The sequence below is a fragment of the Monodon monoceros genome, unplaced genomic scaffold, assembly GCF_005190385.1.
Source record: "Monodon monoceros isolate NGI ecotype Baffin Bay Population unplaced genomic scaffold, NGI_Narwhal_1 Super_Scaffold_12, whole genome shotgun sequence".
In the NCBI taxonomy this organism is placed as follows: Eukaryota; Metazoa; Chordata; class Mammalia; order Artiodactyla; family Monodontidae; genus Monodon; species Monodon monoceros.
The window spans coordinates 131,505,394-131,518,776 of NW_021703768.1; the positions used below are offsets into that span (position 1 = coordinate 131,505,394).

Consider the following 13,383-nt stretch of genomic DNA (forward strand, 5'->3'; position numbering starts at 1 on the left):
CTTCGTCAGTCTAGTTAGGGATTTTTCAATTTTACTCATGTTCCTAACAAACCAGTTTTGATTTTCTTATCTCTATTTCTTTCTTGTTTCTGCTTTATTAATTTCTGCCCTTTTAAAATTAATTTTCTTATTATTTCCCTTCTTCTGCTGACTTTGGGTATTATTTGCTATTATTTTCTCTAGTTTATTATGATGAAATCTGAGGTCATTGATTTAAGACCTTTCTTGTTTGCTGATATGGGTGTTCAGTGTTAGATTTCCCTCTCAGTTTTATTTTAGATGCATCCCACAAATTTTGGTATATGTTTTTATTTTCATCCAGTTAAAACTACTTTTTAAATTTCTTTTTTGATTTCTTTTTTAACCAAAAGTTATTTAGAAGTATGTTATTTAGTTTCCAAATATTTGAAGGAATTTTCAGTTATCTTTCTGTTATCGCTTTCTAATCGAATTCTGTCTTGGTCAGAAAATAACCTTTGTATCATTTAAATACCTTTAACTTCATTCAGACTTTTTTATGGCCCATATATAGCCAATCTTGGTACATATTTTGTGTGCACTTGAGAGTATGTATTCTGCTATTGTTGTGTGGGGTATTCCATAAATATCAATTAGGTCAAGTTGGTTGATAGTGTTATTCATGTCTTCTGTAGCATTACCAATTTTCTGTCTGCCGGTTCTATCAATTATTAAGAAGGGAATGTTGAACTCTATGACTGTAATTGTGGATTAAGAACAGTAGTGTTCTTAAGGTAGAGATAATATTCATTTATTCATTACTTCATAGTGCTAACTTCTGGGAATGTAAGGACGAATAAGGAAAATGTGGCTCCTAATAATCATGGAACATATAGTGAAGCAGAGTGCATCATTCCTTAAAATAGCTCTGATTCGCCCTTTTTTTTTTTTTTTTTTAATTTCCACTGGACCTTCCTACCTAGCCTGGTCACCCTCCATGCAAAATATACATGCAAATGTATTTTTTTCTTTATTCCTTCTTCTCTCTGAGCCATTCTTTTTACTATTGTTTGGCTAATCTTCTAAGGACAGTTTTTAATTGTATTCCTCCATCCTTCTCAATCCAGGCTCTAGCACAATGACTCACGGAGTTGCCATGCTTACTTGTCATTCACACTTTGCATCTGATAAAAGAACTCTTTATTTGGCCTCCTTGTCTTCTTAGAGTTTCTTTTTAGATAATCCCTAAACTAACCATGCTCTGTTAATCCTTATTCTCTACCACTTCTTGATATAAATGATTTTTTTCTGTTCCCTCCAGGCACAAATCATCTCTGCATATCCTGACCTCTTCATTAGGTGTGGATTACATGAGGTTATACATCTTTTCAACTAATAGGACACCCGTAAGTAGTTAATATTTTAAATGACAGATTTCATTTATTATTCCACTTTCTGTCTCTTCATGGCCAACATTGGTACTTTGTTTGGTTATACACATAGTAGGAAACCAACATTTTGTTGAATTTAATTGAAATACTATTCTTTCCTATTTTAAATCATCTGCCTCCATTTTGCTTTGAAAAATTATTATGAAAAGAATAAACACATAATATTTATATTTCAGTAAATACATACCTCTTAAAAAGTTAAGAAAGCACACCACTTTGCAGTTATAATGTCATGACTCACCAGGGGAAAAGTACTTCTTAAAGGAAGGCAGGAAGCAACTTATCCAAAGTTTTAAAGTGTTTAGTCTTCAGTTTTAAATACTGTCTCAGAAGATTGAAAATGGCATCTTTTTTTTTTTTTTTTTTTTTTTTTGCGGTACACGGGCCTCTCACTGTTGTGGCCTCTCCCGTTGCGGAGCACAGGCTCCGGACGCGCAGGCTCAGCGGCCATGGCTCACGGGCCCAGCCGCTCCACGGCATGTGGGATCTTCCCAGACCGGGGCACGAACCCGCGTCCCCTGCATCGGCAGGCGGACTCTCAACCACTGTGCCACCAGGGAAGCCCCCATGGCATCTATTTTTAATCTTTAAAATCTTCTTTCTTTTCAGCCAGGATCAATTTTTATATAGTCCCAACACACTTTAAGGAAACAATGCACTATACCCTGGACTTCTTTGAACGTTTACACCATCGCTCATATCAGCAGGAGGTTTCTTGGAATTCAACAGTAATTTTTATGACCGTACAATTGGTTTTATACAATGTTGCACACTTTTCTCTTATTCTGAATTAGTTTTTCAAAAGAAGGGGATAAGCGCACTCCTCATGTAATAAAAAATGAACAACACCTTCTGGGCTTACTCAGTTGTAGGGAATGGGTGTTCATGAAGATATGAAAGAAAGGAAAGAGCAGTTTTTACCGTAGTGCGAGGACAGATATATATTAAAAATAACAGCAGCAACAACAAAAACTATTGGATTTGTAGAAACTTCTTGAAGAATAGGAGAAAAAGCTTAGTGATTTGGGGTTTGTCAAAGATTTTTAACAAGACACAAAAAGCAAAAAAACTATAAAGGAAAAAATTGTTTTTGTTCTTTTAGAAGCACAGTTAAAAAAAAAAGAAAATGCAGGATGCAGACTGGGATAAAATACTTGCCAAACAGATATCAAACAAAGGACTGTATCTAGACTATGTAAAGAACTTGTGTAACTCAATAATAAGAAAAGTAACCCAATGGAAATGGGGTACAGATTTAAACAGATGTTCCACCAAAGAACATACACAAATGGAAGATAAGCACATGAAAAAATGCCCAACATCATTTTCATTGCGGAAATGTGCATTTAAACCACAAGGAGATATGGCACACCCCTAGAAAACTTAAATTAAAAAAACCTGAAAATACCAAGTGTTTTTGAGTATATGGAGCAACTGGGTCTCATATATAACTGTTGGGAATGCAAAATGGTACTGCTGCTTTGGAAAACAGTTTAATAGTTTCTTAAGAAATTAAACATACATTCCTTAACATATGGCCCAGCCATTGTATTTCTAGGTGTTGACCCAAGAATAAAGAAAGCATATGTCCACAAAAAAGAACTATACATGAATGTTCCCTGGAGCTTTATTTGTAATAGCCCACAACTGGAAACAACAAAGATGCCTAGCAACAGATAAATGGATAAACAAATTGTGATATATGCATACAATGGAAAACTACTTGACATTAAAACAGCCGATGCATGTAGCATCATGGATGAATCTCAAAATTGTTATGCTGAGTGAAGGAAGCCAGACAGAAAATGAGTACATACTATATGTACTCATTTTCATGTATGTAAAATCGCAGAAAATACAAGTTAACTTTCTAGCAGTGTATAGTTCATGTCAGTGGTGTCTGGGTTGGAAGAGGGTGATTGGAGAGGCATAGGAGAAAGAGATTAAAGAGCGATATAAGGAAACTATTGGGTCTGATGGATTTATTTATCATCCTCATTGTGGAGATAGTTCTGTAGGTGTGAACATATGTTGAAAGTTATCAAACCATACCCTTGAAATATATGCTGTTTAATGTATGTCGATTATAACTCAACAGATCTTTAAAAAAAAGAAAATAATATAAATAAGGTTGATAGAAATGAGCAGTTTACAGAGCATTTGTCTTGGGAAACTTATCTCAAACTTAACCTGGTACATTTGCTCTTAAGGGCTCTTGCAAAACTTGTGATATTTCTCTAGGTCTCCGACTGCCTACCGTCAAGCTGCAACACCTTAAAGGTGTTTCTGTTTCTCAGAAACCAGTATATTATTTTTAAGCAGAATTTGGATTTTCAAGTTGGCTTGACTTTTTTTTTTAAAGTGGTATGGCTTTTTTACTTTTCAAAGCTGTAATGGCAGCTGTCCAGCCCAGAGGCAAGGATTTCCGGTGGTCCAGTGACAGTTCTGTCATAGCCTTCTGAGGAGTGGGCAAAATCTCCTAACACTCCCTTCTGTGAGCAACACTTGTGTTATACATTGATAGTTGTGTTATATACATTGATGATACTTCAGGGGGCCTGCTAGGATTGTAGAGATGTAGCTATGAAGGAATGCACATCATTTTAATGTTTTGAGGATCGATAAGCAAATAAAAGTTGAAAACATATCAGATATCATCTGCAAATCGGATCTGATAACCTCTACCCCTTCCCCAGCCCCCAGCTTAATTCCGAAAGATGTTTTGAGGCTTTCCAAAACATCTCCCTCTGTATTTAGAATGACATCAGTACAAGAACATCCGTATGTCTTCCCATTTTAGCAACAGTATCATACTTTTTAAAAACAAAAAGATGCAAAACACATTGAAAAGAAAAAGGCATAAATGGAGGTGATTGTTATATTTATGTGCTATTTACCTGCCTCCTAAAGTACCTTAATACAATATTTTGTGTGAAGGAGAACATTAGAATTTAACTTGAAACATAATACACTCTTAAGCCAAGCGTTTTGACCTAGAATAAAATTTATATATTTGTTTTTGAGTCACAATTATAGTTTCTTCATCTAAAACTTAACTTTCTTCCTTGACAACGTCTATTTATGTTAATATAAGTACATGGGGAAATGTACTTACAGCTCCATCAAACTCCATCATGGTGTTTGGCTGTGTAGGTTTACTTAGGGTATTAAAAGACATTTCATCACTTGATTGCTAGTCAAATGACAAGAGGCTATTAAAATACTTTAAGGCATTATAAGGACATAGATATTCTACCTTTATTTGATGATCTTCACTGTACTTAACTAAGATGTATTTCTGAGGCAATGGATTTACTGGTTAGAAAGACTATTGAAAAATATGGAGCAGTAGAAGCCAGCTGACAAATGTTTATCTTTATGCCCCCTGTGCACTCAGCATTTTGGAATACTTCTGAATCTGTGTTGAGATGCTTAGAAACCTTTTAAACTTCAACTGTCTTTTCTTTTATTCATGAAAGATGTGCCAAGGTCCTTATGGGCTTTAAAAAATTAAAACCTAAACAACTCCAAAGCATTTCTACAAATGCAAATGCTGTTAAGAGGAAGACTGTAGCTGTTTGTGTCAGGATTAATTAACTACAACTGTGTTTTTAATTAGAAGTGTCTTCAGATCATATCAACACTGCCACATCCTGGAGCCATCAGCCCAAGTTTTCAGATGCTAGTTGACACTGAATTCCCACATGGTATTCTGAGAGGGTTTACCAAGTTACTGGTAGCCAGTGTCAATCAGTACAAGGAACACATTTCTAGCAATAGGATTTTGCTCATAAGTGTTAAGTGTAAGATAAAGTTCTTCCTTTTCTGGAACTGTGAAGAGTGTGAGTGTTATAAGTCCAAGGATAATAGGGCCTCTTGTCTTTCTGTGCCTCTTTTTCTTCATGGGTTAAATGAGGTTCTGCAACCTAGTATCTGCAATTCATGAGTTAAAGTGACTCTGACAGTGCCCCATCCAGAGTAAGCATTCAATAGTTGTTAGTTATTCTCATTTAAAAACATTTTACTACAGGTAGGGAAGCTTAAATGGTGAGTTTTTTCAATATATTTTGTTCCGTTGTATTGAAGTAAAAACACTTAGTGTAAATTAATGCTTCTCAAGGTTGTTTTGAGAAGCATTCATTCTGCTGGATCACTTAATATGTTTAATGTAAAGACAAGGGGATTCTACAATTAAATAAGGTTGGGAAACAAACCCGTGATTAAGTACTATAAAGTTAATGTGGTTTTATTGCTTAAAGACTTCTCATAATATGCATTATGAGTATACAAAAGGGTTATTATGTAGAACTTACATGTTAAGAGCAAACTCTCTCCGATACCATTTGTCTTTCCTGATATCTTAATAAAGTAAAAATCACCTTTTGTTTAGCAGACAAGGTAAAATTCCCCCAAACACTATATCTCTTATGATACAAAAATGTTTCTCTAACCATATGACACAGAGGAAGCCATTAGTGTGGGTGACTGAATTACTTTAAGACTGTATATGTTCATCAGTGGGCTTATGGCAGAACTGGAATTTTTAGTGTTGGGGGTGGACTTTTATAGTAGTCAGAGTGCTTTGGGCGGCAAGTAACAGGAAAACATTTTTTAAATGACAGCTGCAAGAATATTTGTTGTCTCATTCTTTAAGAAATCTAGAGATAGATTCCAAAGTTGGTTGATTCAGCAGTTTAGTGACTTGTCATGGACCCAGATTTTTTTCCATTTTCCTGTCCTCTTACGTGGGCTGCCAAGTTCAAAGCAGTTCAAAGTGTCACAACCATAAAACAGTGACCAGTTAGAAAATTGGAACATCCAGTTCTTTTCCTTTATTCAGAATGGGAATATATTTCTGGAAGTCCCCAAACAGATGTTGCTTTATATTTCACTGGTCAACATTACATCGCAAGTCCATGCCTGTAGCAATTTTTTGCAAGGAAAATAAAACCACTCTGCCTGGATTAGAGTAATCAAGATTTTCCTCTGCAGCTAGGGAGTAATCCAGCATCCCTGAAGGATGTTTTCACCTGGTAGAGGGTAAACAAATTGGGATTTTCTTAGCAAGAAAGAAAGGGAGAAATGGCTGTTAAATTTGCCAACCAATGGTGTCTGTCACACGTTGCATAGGACTCAGATTCTTGTTAACCCATATAACATTGTGGGTGCTATTTTCAGATCAAATACAATTAAAATAGTCACATAAAAGAAAAATATATATAGGACTTCCTTGGTGGCGCAGTGGTTAAGAATCTGCCTGCCAACGCAGGGGACACGGGTTCAAGCCCTGGTCCGGGAAGATCCCACATGCCACGGAGTAACTAAGCCCGTGCACCACAACTACTGAGCCTGCGCTCTAGAGCCCACGAGCCACAACTGCTGAAGCCCATGTGCCTGAGCCTGTGCTCCACAACAGTAGAAGCCACCGCAATGAGAAACCCGTGCACCACAATGAAGAGTAGCCCCCACTTACCGCAACTAGAGAAAGCCCACACGCAGCAACGAACACCCAATGCAGACAAAAATAAATAAATAAAATAAATAAATTTGTATATAAAATATATGTATAAAACTGGACTCTGTTACATTTGGAGAGGCAAGAAGCATGTTCAAAACTCAGCCTTATTCTATATCTTAAGCTGAAGAACATGTTAAGTTTTGTTACTTCTAGCAAGTTTGACTTGGTTTTGGTTTGTGACCACTAACAAATATAATTGAGTTTGCATTTTTATAGCTAAGTTTTTAAGAATAGTAAATTTTGCATTTCACACAGCAGAGCCCAAACACAGTCAGTACTCAAAACGAAGTAACTATGATCATGTACCACATATGTAAAACTTAGAAATAAATAACCAAATACTTTTTCTAAGGATTTGGTACTGGAGGCTAGCCAGATTGAATTGACCAATCTTTTCCTACCTGCTCTAGAAATTACCCAGGTTTTAGACGAAATCTAGACTTTTTTTTTTCATTCTGAGGATCAACTTTCCTATTATGTATAAACTTCAAAGTTAAAACTCATCACACTTATTTAATGAAATATTTCAGACAGCAAACTGTATTTCTAAAAGTGTCAACTGCTTATTTTGTACACCAGAGTGATTTCTCTTTTTGTGTAGCCAGATTCTTCATGCTTCCCATCTGGGAGGTGGGTGCTAATGGGTGCTAATGCTCACTGCTTTGTGAATTAGGCATTGCTAGTTGTACCATTGACAGGGTCAAAATGATGCTGATAAAAAACATTCTTGACAACTTCTGTTGATAGTGTTGTCCCCTCCAAGATGGGTGATTAGAACAACTGAGTAATCATAGAATTTCCTTTGGATGCAAATGTCCCTTCTGGCAAAGTAATCTTTCAGGCTTGTAAAGTCCCTCATCATATGAGATAGTTGTAAAGGAAGATATTTTAAAAATAAAATATAGGGAGTAAAGGATTTTTTTTTCTTTTCCAACTACTACATTTTATCTTATTATGTTCAAATGATGTTGAAAATAGTGCAAACAGATTGTATATACCTTTGCAATTTTCCAGGGAATTTTTACATTTAAAAAAGTCACCCTCAACACATCTCTGTAAGATCAGGCAGTTGTTTTAACAAATTGATGGATTGGAAAACTCAGGCATGAAAATGGAAACTGGCTTGCCTGTACTCTCATAGGCATTGCAGAGTTTGGTTTAATTTATATTTTTATATTTTATGTTGTCCTTTATAGTAAGAAACACAGAGATTTTATTATTGTATTTGTTTCCATTTTCTAGCTGGAAAAGCTAAATTGGGGAGTTTTGCATAACACATTCATGTTTGTATAGCACGTAAATAGAACTACAGGAGCTCTGAGAGACCAGCAGCTATGCAAGATTTAAGAGCTCCGAAGTTAGCTGCGCCTCAGTTCAGAAGCCAGCCCTGCTGCTGAATGTATGTATGACCTGAGGCAAAGAACTTAACCTCTGCGTTTCAGTTTTCTTACCTTTAAAATGGGAGCAAGTTCATATTTACCCTGTAGACGGTTGTGAGGATTTAATGAGAACATGCCTAAGAAGTGCTTAGTATCCTGCCTGGCTGGCCCATAGAAGTATCCATAAATGCTAGTACCGCTAAAGTTTCCAGTGATACCACTGCTTTCAAAATTCTTAGAAAGAATGTTCTTGAAATCAGAATTGTGTTAGTAGCTTGTACTCTGACTTCAGTATTGAGTGGATGGAGTTTCCCACAGATGTGGAGATGGCGGTGTGTGCATCAGTCTTGAATTTTCCTATTTAATAGGCTGTTTGAAAATTCACTTCGATCCTTTAACACGTATCTCCCTTGGCATGTGTCACAGGGCACTGCCAAAACCCGTCAGTCAGAGATATCTAGGTATGTTTTAAACACATTAATACACACACATGCTATTTCAAGGCACCGTGTTATGGGAGAGGAGGTGGTAGGATAAAGAAATGTTACGATTTACATTGTCAGTATGCCTGAGTTTGCACCCACACAATTGTACCAGCATTTCTGACCTTGTGACTCTACACAGCTGAACTCCAGCTAGCAAACCTGCATTTGCATTTGTATTCTCACCAGGAAAGTTTTGGAAATGTTCTTTCTGTTTCTGCCTGTAAAAATCTAGCCCGTACATTTCCCCTGCGGTTAAGGACATAGATTTGTTAGTGTTGTCAGAGCCTGACGTATCCTTCTACTGTTTTTATTTCAGAATTTTACTTGTATTTGACTCCTGGGTGAGCAGAAAGTATTCCTTCCTCTTAGAGGCAAAAAGATCACCTTTGTTATTTCCTAAAGTTAGTATTGTGAGATTAAAAAAATACAGATTCAAAGACCTCTACAGCTAAAAGAAGCTTTGGAGACCATTTAATAAAATGTTTTAGAGATGGGGAATCTGAGGCTCAGAGAGGGGAAGGGAATTTTTCAACTGGGCAGTCAGCCTGGAACCCAAGTGTCCTGACTTCTTTAAAATTAATTTTTATCAGAGTATAGTTGATTTACAATGTTGTGTTAGTTTCTGCTGTACAGCAAAGTGAGTCAGTTATACATATACATATATCCACTCTTTTTTAGATTCTATTCCCACATAGGTCATTACAGAGTATTGAGTAGAGTTCCCTGTGCTATACAGTAGGTTCTTATTAGTTATCTATTTTATACATAGTAGTGTGTATATGTCAATCCCAGTCTCCCAATTTACCCCTCCTCCGCCTTACCCCATGGGAACCATATATTTTTTTTTTTACATCTGTGACTCTATTTCTGTTTTGTCAATAGGTTCATTTGTACCATTTTTTAGATTTCACATATAAGCGATATCATATGATATCAGTATTTGTCTTTGTCTGATTTCACTGATTTTCAACCTACACAATTTCCATAAATGACATTTCCAGCTGTAATCAATACCAGTTAAAAAAATTAAGAACTAAAGTGTTCATCAGCCAACCACTTATTTAATAAATAGGGAACTGAAGGCTCAGAGCATTTCAACAAGATCCTATGGGTTACTTCATGGCAGAACTGAGAGTAGAATTCAGATTTCTCAGCTCTCAATTCAGCACTCTCTCCAATCACATGATGTAAACGTGCCCATAAAGGGAATTCGCTCTCATTAATCCTTTTTGGATGTTGTTATTGCCCTATTCTTCTTGGCTTCTTCCTTTTGTATCTCTGATATAAGCTGTCTTGCAAACAGCTTAACACTTCTGTTATGACCCAGGTGACATCTAAAGATGATGAATCCTTTACCAAGGTGATTCATAGCTCTCCTGTGCGGGATGAGGGAGCTTGAGAGACTCTGCTTCCGTTTACTTTCAAGCCACTTGTTTGTCCTTCTGTGTGTCTAGAAGAGTCAACAGTAATCACTCCGCTGATGTATGATCTGATTAGTGGTGCCGGGGCTTCTGCTCTCCGCAGGAACAATAAATCCCACACAAGGCCTGCCCCATTCTCTGCCATGATGCCTGGGAGCCTTCCAATTTAACCTTTGGCAGTAAATTTGGGTCATCATCAAGCTTTCAACTTCTGTAGAAACTGTTGTGTACCATTACTTAAGGGCTTTTCTTAAGAGAGATTACTTAGAAGTTCTGCAGTTTTACAATACGCCTAAGTCCAAATAAGGATGCTCAGGTTGAAATATTCTGAGATCTGTGAAGGGTTGTTTTTTTAAAATCCTGCTTCATCCCACTCTCCCTTCTCTGTACTCTTTACACCGTTAGAGTTGGTGTAGTTCTTTCTGGCATCTAGTTAGGTATTAACTCTAAAGATAGGCAGACTTGAGTTCACAGTTCTATTCTGTCACGTATTGTGATCTTGAGCAAATAACTTAAAACTTTGTGAGCCTCAGTTTCTTAATCTGTATAATGGGCTTGGTAATAGCACTTCTTGTATAAGGGCTTGTGATAATTAAATGAAATAATGCATGTAAAGAACTTAACAGAATGCCTGATATATAATAAATGATCGATAAATAAGTTGATTGATGATGACAGTAGTCATGACATGTTTCAAAGGGTACAGGCTTTCATTTATAAGATGAATACGTTCTGCAGACCTAATGTGCAGCATGGGGACTATTGTGAATGGTAATGTGTACTTGGAATTTGCTAAGACAATAAATCGCAGATGTTCTCACCACATACACGTACACACAAGAGTAATTGTGTGAAGTGATAGATATGTTGATTAGCTTGATGGTGGTAATCATTTCACAATGTATATCTTTATCAAAATATCACATTGTAGGCCTTTAAGTATATACATTTTTTATTTGTCAGTCGTAGCTCAGTAGAGCTGGAAAGAATAGTCATGACGTTTTGTATAAGTACTTTCTCTGTAACGTTCATCGCAGTAAGAATAATGTTGTATGCTTTTTCCTCCACTTTCTCCTCCCCATAGCATTTAGCATAAATGCATGTCATGAGGGAAAGAGTATGTGCTTAGTTAATAAACATGAATTGATACCCACAGAGTCTAAAGTGACATACTCTTTGTCCTTGAGATATATGCTCACTTAACATCCATCAAATAGTTAATAATTGCTCATGAACTAGATGTTGTACTAGGGGCTGAGAATACAGAGACAAAGGATAAATTCCCTACCTTCAGCAAGTTCCCAGCCTAGTAGAGCCGAATGGATGTTAATGCAATATGATATTTGTTGCAATATAAGCAAGCATCAAAAATCAGGTGTTACAAGGACTTCCCTGGTGGTCCACTGGGTAAGACTCTGCAGTCCCAGTTCAGGGGACCCGGGTTCGATCCCTGGTCAGGGAACTAGATCCCGCATGCACGCCTCAGTGAAGATCTTGCGTGTCACAACTAAGACCTGGCACAGCCCAAATAAATAAATATTTTTTTAAAAAATCAGGTGTTACAGAAGTCCAGAGAAGTGAGTGGGGAGAGGGGAAGGGCAGTTGGTAAGTGGAGAGAAACTACTTGAAAACATAACAGATTATTGAGTTAGGAGGTACAGTATTGTGTCTAGATATGATCAAAGTAAAAAATAATAGTGATAACACGATGCATACATTCTTGTGCTCTTGCAGGTATGTTATGAACAGAATGCTTATTTTTCATACTTTGAACTTTGTACAGCCAGTAATCTCGCATATTAAATACCAACTCTGGTGTTTAACAGCATAAACAGCCACTCTCCAAAAGATAAAGTTGAATATGTTATTTTCACGGTAAGTAGGTTCAGAGGACTTTAGCTATATTACTTTTAAATAAGAAAAGATCAAGTGGTGATGAGCCTTTCATAATCAGTGATCGGTCCATCTCAAATGTCGACCTCAAATAACACTATAAAGTTTCAAACCAATTATTCCAAACATGACTACATGGAAGATCCAGGAATGCAAAAAAATTTGGGTGAATGAGGGTATTTTTCTGTGCTTCAGTTTCACCATCTACTAGCAGAGTCTGAAATGCCATACCAACAGTTCTGATTAAATAACATAAACTAGTACACACACTTGGAAAAGTATAAAGAATTCTGGTTTTCGTCATCATTGTTATTTTTGCCTGAAAATTTGTTGCAGAGAGAGAGGGCTCACTTCTGCCTTATCTTGGGTTTCTGGAGAGTGAAATTTCCAGCAATATTGCATTTATATAAATTTCTTTATTGCATATCTTAGTGGCGGCTGTTTAGGTTACAAGTAACAGATACTGATTCCAACTAATTTAATCCCCAAAAAAAGTAATTTATTGGAAAAATACAGGGTTATTTCATAAAATTTTAAAGCAGGAAGCTCAGCTAGGCCTTGGAAGGGACTGGAAGGAGGGTCTGGAGCTCTCTGTGTGTCTGCTTTCTGCATCAATCATTCTACAGCAAAAAGAGGCTCCCCCCAATGGTGTCCTTAGCTCCCAGACAGTATTAGCTCAAACCATTCAGAGATTCTAAATTCCCAGATGAGAGAAGCTGATTGATAGCCCTTGGGTCACATGTGTATCCCTTGTCCAATCAGAACCAGAGAATTGGGTTGATTTGGCACAAACTAGACTAGAGAGGGGCGTGTGTGCACTAGCATGCAGCCTCAGAGAGGGTCAGGCAGATTACCCAGATGTTATCTTCTCTAGAGGAAAACATTCCAGGAACCCAGGGTAGTTAGGAAAGGATGCTCTCATGCCCAGGATGGAAGGAACGTGCTTGGGCATTCAAGCTTAGTGACACATTTGGGATGGGGAGGGATTTATAAGGCAAGCTTCAGGCACTCGCAGCTGATTCCACCTTCCCTGCAGCCTTCTGTCAGGGAGTGTTCGTTAGAAGGGCTCACTGCTTCGGGCTCTTCCCCTCAGAAGCATGCTGGCTGTAGATCTCCCTGAAGCCCTTGGTGGGGAAGCCACATTCTTCCTTTCTCTGCCATCTGAGATCTCCTGATGGGCAGCCTCCACAGGAAAAGTCGTGGTTTCCCTTTTATTTCATTGAGACAGCACTGTTCAAGGAACCACACAAGCCATGTGAATCTCACAGCTGACATTGG

The 13,383-nt window shown here is 37.2% G+C and overlaps 1 protein-coding gene across 1 annotated transcript in view; it reads left to right on the forward strand.

The window, feature by feature from the left end:
* Window positions 1-1,328: 1,328 nt before the first annotated feature.
* Window positions 1,329-13,383, forward strand: part of SGCD (sarcoglycan delta) — an 852,328-nt gene continuing 840,273 nt past the window's right edge. Inside the window, exon 1 of the mRNA XM_029218575.1 lies at window positions 1,329-1,364. The gene's annotated coding sequence lies outside the window, so the exon portion shown is untranslated. The remainder of the gene's footprint in view (window positions 1,365-13,383) is intronic.